General features: G+C 43.3%; 1 long non-coding RNA gene across 1 annotated transcript; it reads left to right on the top strand.

Annotated features, from left to right (window-relative positions):
- The first annotated feature begins 443 nt into the window (after positions 1 to 443).
- On the top strand, positions 444 to 7,710 carry LOC129051083 (uncharacterized). The gene is made up of 4 exons (XR_008515121.2): positions 444 to 2,557; positions 2,999 to 3,871; positions 6,209 to 6,602; positions 7,379 to 7,710. It is a non-coding gene; the product is annotated as an uncharacterized LOC129051083 (long non-coding RNA).
- The last annotated feature ends 1,227 nt before the right edge of the window (positions 7,711 to 8,937 follow it).

Here is an 8,937-nt window from a genome sequence, read left to right as displayed (position 1 = left end):
GCTGTGGTCTGAGTGTGTGTGTTCCTCCGAAATTCACGTTGAAATCTATTCCCTATTGTGATGGGATTAAGAGGTAGGGCTTTTTTAAAAAATTAGTTTTGAGACAAGAGTCTCACTCTGTTGCCCAGGTTGGAGTGCAGTGGCGCAATCTCAGCTCACTGCAACCTCCACCTCCCAGGTTCAAGCAATTCTCTTGCCTCAGCCTCCTGGGTAGCTAGGATTACAGGTGCCAACTACCATGCCTGGCTAATTTTAAAAAATATATTTTTGGTAGAGGTGGGTTTTCACCATGTTGGCCAGGCTGGTCTCAAACTACTGGCCTCAAATGATCTGTCCACCTCAGCCTCCCAAAGCACTGGGATTACAGGTGTGAGCCACAGCTCCGGCCAAGGTGAGGCCTTTAGGAGAGGATTGGGAGGTGAATGGGATGCGTGCACTTATAAAGGCACTTGAGGGAGCCCTTTTGCCCCTTCCACCATGTGCAGACACAGCAAGAAGTCACCATCTACGAGAAACAGGCCCTCACCAGACACAGAATCTGCCAGTGCCATGGTCTTGGACTTTCCAGCCTATAGAACCGTGAGCACTAAATTTCTGTTGTTTACAAACTACCCAGTGTGAGGAGCCCCAATAGACCAAGACACATGCCTGCTCTCCCATTCCAGAGCAAACTGCTGCCTTAGGTGCAGTAACAGAAAAGAGACAGAATCAATGTATGAAAGGCTTTTTTTAAACCACACACTAACACCTCCTGAAGGAGGACTGCACAAACTTTCCCCATTTGCCAAAAGGAATTTGGATTCCTATGCTTCGCTTCCTGGCTCAATCAAGATCATCCAGCCTTTTGATGAGTGCAGGGGCCTCGTCCCTCTCTGGTTTAGTATCAGATTTAGTTGTCTTGTCTTGCTTTTCACTGTGCTCTGGGCTCAGGCCACTTCCAAGGAGTAGCAAATTGGACTGAGCCCAGATGGAAGCCCAGGCTCTGAGCAGCACGTATGAGATGGAATAGCAGGCTCAGGTGAGGGCTCAGGTGAGGGCTAGGCAGGCCTTCAGCCCAAAGTCTTTGTCATGGTTTGCTTCTCTGGACTGGCTTATTGTAGTAGGCAGAGGGCATGTGTTCCAAGTAGTAGGAGCTAATTATATCCCTGAGGAGTTGTTGGAAGAAGACAGCCAAGCCCACACTTCCCCCAGGCTCTGATTAACTTGAGCATACCTCCCTATATTCTGATCATGCCTTTATTAGATCGCAGTTGGATTCCAACTAAGTTTAATCCAGCGTTCCCTTTTCTAAACATCCTGGAGATGACAATTATGCAGCAGACTTTTTTTTTTTTTTTTTTTTTTTTTTTTTTTAGAAATTGCCAAAGGTATCTGAGGCAGCTGACTTGGAGCTCTGATAACCATATTGCTTGTTTTCATGTAAGCTTTTGGGGGAGCTGGCCCAGAAGTTTCTGCCAAAATCATTGCAGACTGCTCCCACCTTCCATTCCCCAAGCACCTCATTTAGTTAAGTGATTTTGTCTCCTTCAGGTTGCTCTGTAATTGGGGTGATTATTCATTCCCATCACGAGACAGAACTGAGAGGAAGAAGCTGGCTCAGGAGCCCCAATACTCTGTCCTGCTTCCCACTGAATTTTATCACTTTCCTTGATCTGTCTGGGCTTGACTTCCGAGATGTGAGGAGCCCGCATAGGGTCAGCCAGTCCCAGCTGCTTCATGGCCCCTGTTCAGGACAATGGCTCCATTGTCATAATGGGGTCAGGCCTGGGGAGAAAGGCAGTGGGAAGTTTGCTTGCCAGCCAGCCAGAAAGATGCAGTAACCGCAGCCTAGCCAGTCGGTGTGTTGCATCTTCCAAGCACCACAGCCCAGTATGGGGGGTTTGGACCACTCTATCTTGTAGGCTGGGTTGTGTGTGCCCAGTAGGGATTCCCAGCAAGTGTCGTTCATAAGGAGAATGGGCTGGGGCCTGCCATGTCAGAGCATGTGATCAGGAGAGCACACATGAGCCGCCAGAGGGGCATTTTCTATCTCAGATGTTCATCCAAGACCTTCTGCCTAGCCACTCTGCCCATCCTCCCTGTCCTCATTGTTCCAGCATGGTCATCTTGCTCTCTGTATCTGCTTCAGGTTCTCAGCCCATGTTCAGATGAACCATCAAGACACCTTTCAGTGGCTTACCTATATCTGAACAATTCTCTTTTCCAACAACACCTTCACAAGACTTCTGCCTCTTCATAGCCTTTTGATTTCAGCAACACTCGGGGTTATTGAAAAGAGAATTTGTCTAGGGTTTTGGCCCCATGGAAAATAAGCTTGTTAGAGAAACAAGCAAGTAAACAGATGATTATAACTCAGGAGGGGATAAAGACCCACCATAGGGGAGCAGAGGGTGTTATGAAAACACAGAGGAGGAACACAAGACACAGGCTTGGAGGTTCCAGGAGGCCTTCCTGGAGGAAAAGACTTCTAAAACGAGATTTGAAGAAGGAACACAGAGCATATTCCTGACGGAGAGAGCAGCATATGGAAAGCCTCAGAGCAGAGGTTTTCAGGCAGGTTTGGAGATACCCACGAAGTGCAGTGGGCATACATCAGACTTGCTGGGGGGGACCCTTGCAGACATGCTTTGAGTTCTGTTCCAGAAATAGGAATGTGTTGGTCTTAGGCCATTCGCAATGTTGGGGGACAAGGACATACTTAGAGATACAAACAAGCCAAGAAGCTGATGCTTTAATGTGAGAATTGAGCCTATGACCTTATTTCCATTAACATGGTCTTCACGTCATTTATAAAAAGTCTGGTGTCAATCTGATTCTCTTTCTCTCTCCCTCCTTCCCTCTCTCTCTCTCTTTTTGGAGATTATATGTTATTTACTTAACCTTTATCTTATTGTTGAAGATTTAAGTCATTTCTATTTTTTTTTGTTATAATCCCATAATATGATTATGAGCTTCTCTGAGCATAAAGCCTTTTTTCTTCTTTCTCCTTCCCTCTCAGGTTTAGTTTCTAGGAAAGACTCTCATGACTGGCTCTTCTGGGGTAAATATTACAGATATCCTAAGGGCCCTTTCTACTTCCACTATGCCATACTGCCTCTAAAAACAAACAAGATAAACATATATCATAATACTATCCCCCCAAAACTCAGAAGTGTTAACACTTCTGAATCAGGAATCAGATTACTGAGTTAAATCTCCAACCCAACTTGAGAAGCTTAAAAGGAAGAAAACTTCTCTCTCTTCATGATAGATATAGAGAACTCATTAAGATTTTTTTCTGCATGGGGACTGAATAGAAAGAACACTCAATATTCAATTTATTGCATCATGGTTCATCATTACTCTATTTATCGGACATGAAAAATAGAATCAACCATCATAGCAGTAATCATTCCCAAAATAGAGATGCAGCCTTGCAGAGTCACACCCAGATCTGAACAGGATGATTAGACAGGGTAATTAAGGGACAGGGCCTCCTGGAACAGTCAAGCAACTCAAGAATGTTCAGATGGAGTTGTTAGCCCAAGATAGACAAGCAAGACTGTGAAGCCCAAGAGCAAATCAGAGATTGCAGTGTCAGTGTTTGGAGCAGGGGTGGGTAGGAAATTGGCACAGATTAATTGCAATGGCAGCTAGAAGGAATGCAGTGGGCAGACCATTCTTCAACATCTAGGAAAGTGGATGAATCTGAATCAGAGCAACAGCCCAGACAGACTTCTGGGATTTCTAGCATTCGGGATTGAGAAACTGGTGGGAAAAATTGGAGGAGAAATAGGAAGCAATGACCATATGCAAGGCATTGTGCCAGGTGCTTTAGAGACCTAACTCTCACAGTAATCTCCAAGGCAACGAAATTATTCCAGTTTTACAGGTAGGCTTAATTGAGGTCTGTAGAGCAGAAGGGCTTTCCCGAGGCGCCAGGTCTGTCTGGTGCTTTGACAACACTGTGATGAAGGTGGAATCAGTATGGAGCTAGAAAACTATTCTAAAAGGGCTACCACTTGTCCCAGTGTATGGGGTGTGCTGGATCCAGTGGGGGATTGGGAGAGGAGCCAGTCAAGACACTGTTCAAGACTGCTTTTTCAAGACTTAGGAGGTCTTCTTTTTGTTGTTGTTTTATTTTTTATAGAGATGGGTCTCATTCTGTTGCCCAGGCTGATCTCCAACTCCTGGTCTCAAGCAATCCTCCCACCTCAGCCTTCCAAAGTGCCAGGATTATAGGCATGAGCCGTGGTGCCAGCCAAGCCATCTTCTTTTTGACCAAGAAAAACTCATTCTATGGCTGGCTTAGCATCCTGCAGAGTTTCTTAGTGGCCTGTCTTACCACATGCCCTACTTTTTCTTAATTGTACTTCATTTAGTGTGGACTTATTTCTAGTAAACTTGGGAGTAGTTTTAGTCTGAGAGCTCTGGGTCCCAAATCAAAGCCAGCTAATTGTGCCAAGCACATTGGCTTCAAGACTCTAAGATATACAAAGATGTTATACACAATGGTGTCTATAAATAATGTTGCCTTTGCCTCTCAGGCCTATCTCATCATCTTACATCACATTGCTAGACCATGGGAATTCCAAGAACTATTTTGAAGAAGGAAAGTGTGTCACTCCTTGAGATTTTATGTCTTACAGATCAGGAGTAGGTTATTGATTAAGGCTCAGGGCCAAGAAGCCAAGCACAGAGCTACAAAGGCCTCCTGGTCATTCCTTATCCAGTTCAGATGTGCTTAGGGGAGAAAGAGCTGCTCAGAGTTTCTGTTAAAGAGAAAAAATATTGAGCTTCACTTCTGCTTCTGAAAATTATTGGTCTCCTCTTGACCTCTGTGCTCTCAACTAAAAGCTCTAGTGAGCTCTTTTGATGTGCTCACTTTCCTTCAGGGATTGGGGGAAGGAAGAGAGATTCTGCATAGCTCCAGCTCCTACTAAGTACCTTGTTCTACCCAGACAGTACCTTACTTTATCATTACAGTACCTCTATGAGACAAATATTGATAGATCCATTTTGTAGATGAGAAAAATGAGGTTCACTGAGAATGTTAAATATAGTAGAAAGAACTGCATCCATGGATTTTGATGGACCTGAGATCAGCTCCAACTTTTTCACTTTCTAAACTTCAGTTTCCTCATCTGCAAAAAGGGTATAATGTTTGCCTTTCTGGGTTGTTTAAAGGAAAAAATGAGATTATGCATACAGATTGTCCTGTACAATGCCTGCATATATCAGGAAATATATAACCCTTAGTTATCACATTTTTAAATAATAATAATAATATTTACAGATCATAAGTGGTAGAACTAAGTCCTGACCTCAGCTCCGGGGGGTTCCAGATTCCATGTTTCTTCTTCTATATCACAAGTTCTGAAATGAAGCAAATACTTCCTAATTAAAAGAGCGGGAAGGTGGCCAAAGCAATCTATTGCTTCCTTAAGCTTCTGGGAAACTGGAACTTTAGAAACTAGTAAAAGAACAATACCAAACGCCTGAGATGGGAGATCATTGACTGGCCTGGAGCCGGGCAGACAAGAAGGTGTAATTGACCTAGCTTCTGTTCTGTGAGGCTGAGGGCAAAATACTCATTCCCGGAGACTACATCAGTGGAGCATTTTTAAATTGCATGGAGAAAGAGTTCCCTCTACCCCAGTAAATAATATGTGCTGAGCTCCTAAAATTTTTAGATGTGTTATACATTGTTTTATGTAATCATCCCCCAAAAACAGTGTGGTCAAATGATATAAATACTGAAGGACAGAAAGGAGATAGGAGAGGTGCCAGGGTCGGATGATGCTATTGTAAATGCCGTAGTTAGAGAGGCCTCACTGATTAGGTGGTGTCAGAGCAGAAATCTAAAGGCAGCCCCTTGCCGATAGAGAACAGGGAAGAAGGCCAGCAAGCTCTTCTCCGCTATCTGAATCTCCAGTTTCCTTTACCCTGGAAATCACGACAATGGTTCCAGCCATTTGAATAAAGCTTAGGGTGTAAAGCCTTTTGTAGTCCAGCACTTTATCTTTAGAACACCCTTGAGGGTGAAAGATATTATCATCTTTTTTAGAACATGTAGCTAAGGCATAAAGAGAGTAAAAGCATGCCAAGATCATTTACCAGGAAATGGCGGAAATGGAACTGGATTCCAAATCTCTTGATACCAACCCCTATGCCTTTCAGCTTTACCAAGCCAAGTGTGTTTCTCATCCCCTGGAATTTGGTCCTTTAGGTCTCTGGTGGTCTAAACCGTATTTCTTCATCAGTCACTGGCAGTGCTATTGGTGTGCACTGGAGAATTTGTGAAACAGAGGCACACATGCAAACTGCATAAATGCTGCATTCCTCTCACTGCCAAGGCGGCAGCTTCCCTGAGACAGGAAGAACGGTCTCCTCCCATCTGTATTGCAACTTGGATCAGCAACAGAGTTGAGGGGTGACTGGCCCCGGCTTTCTCAGGCTAGGCCAGCAGGAAAGCAAATAGCAGAAGGAGGGATTCTACAGTTGTGATTAAAAGCATGAGTTCTGGAGCTGGAAATTACAGTCTCAGCTATGCCACTAACGTGTGACTTTATGCAGGAAAATTGGACTGTCTGCACCTCAACTTCTTCAACTATAAATCAGAGGTAATACTAGAATCTGCCCACAGAGTTATTGTGAGGATTGAATAAGATCATGTACATAAAGTGCTTAAAAACATACCTGGCACATAACTGCTACTCAAAGCATGTTGGCTACTATTAATGCCTCTTGCACAAGAGCTTGAGATGGGTCTGAGGACATTCAAGTGTCCTAGGCCTATTCAATCAGAGTCTCCAGGCAGAGTCCAGCAAAAAACAATTAGCCCTCCTGTCTCTCCTGTTTTGGATTAGTCTCCTGCCCACCTGGGGCACTTACAGAAAGGCTGAGAGCAGCCTCTGTTCCTCTTCACATCCCTAGGTCCTGATCCTATTGTCCAAGGACCTAACTCTCAGCCCCAATATCTTATTTTCCATTCTTGCTGGGAGTCTGTTAGAACCCAAGGAAACAGGAATTTTGGCAGCCTCCCCATTTCACAGATGGGCAGACAGATGAGGCCCTTCTGTTACAGCAGCACTCACACACACACCCGCATGCACATGCACACACGCCTTTCTGGGATTCCTGCCACACCGCAGCGGGATGATGTGTTGGCTTCATCCCCATCTGCCTCCAAGTGCAAACTTTCCCAGAGCAGTTTGTCCAGGAGTGGGAGACTGTGTTCTCCACCTCACTCTCTTTTGTCACATCCTTTTTATTTCTCTGACGTCTGATTGGCTTGAAGGAGCTGTCTGCAATTTGGAAACTGAATTGAGTTAACTGGTCCAGACAGGGACATGGCTACAGCTGGAGCATGTGTTTTACTGCCCACCTCTCTCCACAGCAGACTGCGGGCTTCTTGAGGACAAGCTCTGCCTGACTCAACCTTGCCATACGGTGCAGAAGTGCGAGCATGGGCTCTAGAGGGGGCAAATTCAAACCCTTGCTCTCCATCTGAAATGAGTGGTGTAAGTAAGCTCTCTGAGGCTTCACTAGAGGAAGCATCATTCCAGCTGCCCAATGCTGAGTCCTAACTGACTGAATTTGCAATTGACAGCACTCGCAGGGCAGCTTGTGAATGCACATCCAGACGAGTGGCGACAGTTCTAACAGAACTGTCAGTGTTGGAATTTTACATTTGGCTCCATAATAAATGGTTTCTTTTTTGTTCTCGGTACTTTTTAAATACTTTTTTTTTATTTTGAAATAATTATAGACTCACAAGACATTGCAGAATTAATACGAAAAGTTCTATATACTTATCACTCACCCAGCTTCTCTCAACACTTTACATAACATAACAAATGATCAAAACCAGGAAATTGACAGTGGCACAATACACTTAACTAGACCAATACAATTAGCTAGATTATAGACTTTACTCAGATCTCACCGGTTTAGCAGGCACTCATGTGTGTGTGTGTTTCTACAAAATTTTGTCACATGTGTAGTTTTTGTTCTTCTTTAATTTTAAAATTAAACTTTCTATCTTAAAATACTTTTAGATTTACATGCAGCTGTAAGAAATAATAAGAGATAATGCAGAGAGATCCTGTATGCCTTTTACCTAGTTCACCCTAATGGTAACATTTTGCAAAACTATAGTACAATATCACATCCTGGATATTGGCATTGACACAGTCAAAAGGCAGAATACCTCTATCACCACAAGGATCCTTCATGTTACCCTTTTATAGCCACAGCCCCTTCCCTTCCACTCCTCAGTCCCTACTAAACTCTTGGGAGCCACTAATCTGTTCTGCTTTTTTGTAACTGTCATTTCAAGGATGTTATATAAACGGAATCATACAGCATGTAACCTTTTCAGACTGTTTCTTTTTTTTTTTCCACTCAGCATAAATCTCAGGAAATTCATCCAGGTTGTTTGTACATCAATAGTTTGTTCTTTCTTATGGCCAGGAAGTATTTTATAATATGCAGATACCACAATTTGTTTAACCATCCATTCTAGGACATCTGAGTTGTTTCAGGTTTTCACTATTACGAATAAAGCTGCTATCAACATTTGCATACTGATTTTTGTGTGAACATAAGTCTTCATTTCTCTGGGATAAATGCCCAAAGGTGCAATTGCTGGGTCATATGGTAGTTGTGTGTTTAGTTTTTTTAAGAAATTGCAACTTTCCAGTGTAGCTGTGGCATTTTACATGCTCGCCAGTAATGTCTGAGTGATCCAGTTTCTCCCATCCTCGTCAGCATTTGGAGTTCTCACTCTTTTTTACTTTATTCATTCTGATAGATGGATAGTGATCACTCACTGTGGTTTTAATTTGCATTTTCCTAATAGCTAATGATGTTGAGCATTTTTCATGTGTTTATTTGCCATCTGTATATTCTCTTCAGTGAAATGTCTCTTTATAACTTTTGTTCATTTTCTAATTA

Source organism: Pongo abelii, chromosome 19, assembly GCF_028885655.2.
Source record: "Pongo abelii isolate AG06213 chromosome 19, NHGRI_mPonAbe1-v2.0_pri, whole genome shotgun sequence".
In the NCBI taxonomy this organism is placed as follows: domain Eukaryota; kingdom Metazoa; phylum Chordata; class Mammalia; order Primates; family Hominidae; genus Pongo; species Pongo abelii.
The sequence above is the reverse complement of the archived record's forward strand: the minus strand, read 5'-3'. Positions and strand labels throughout refer to the sequence as shown.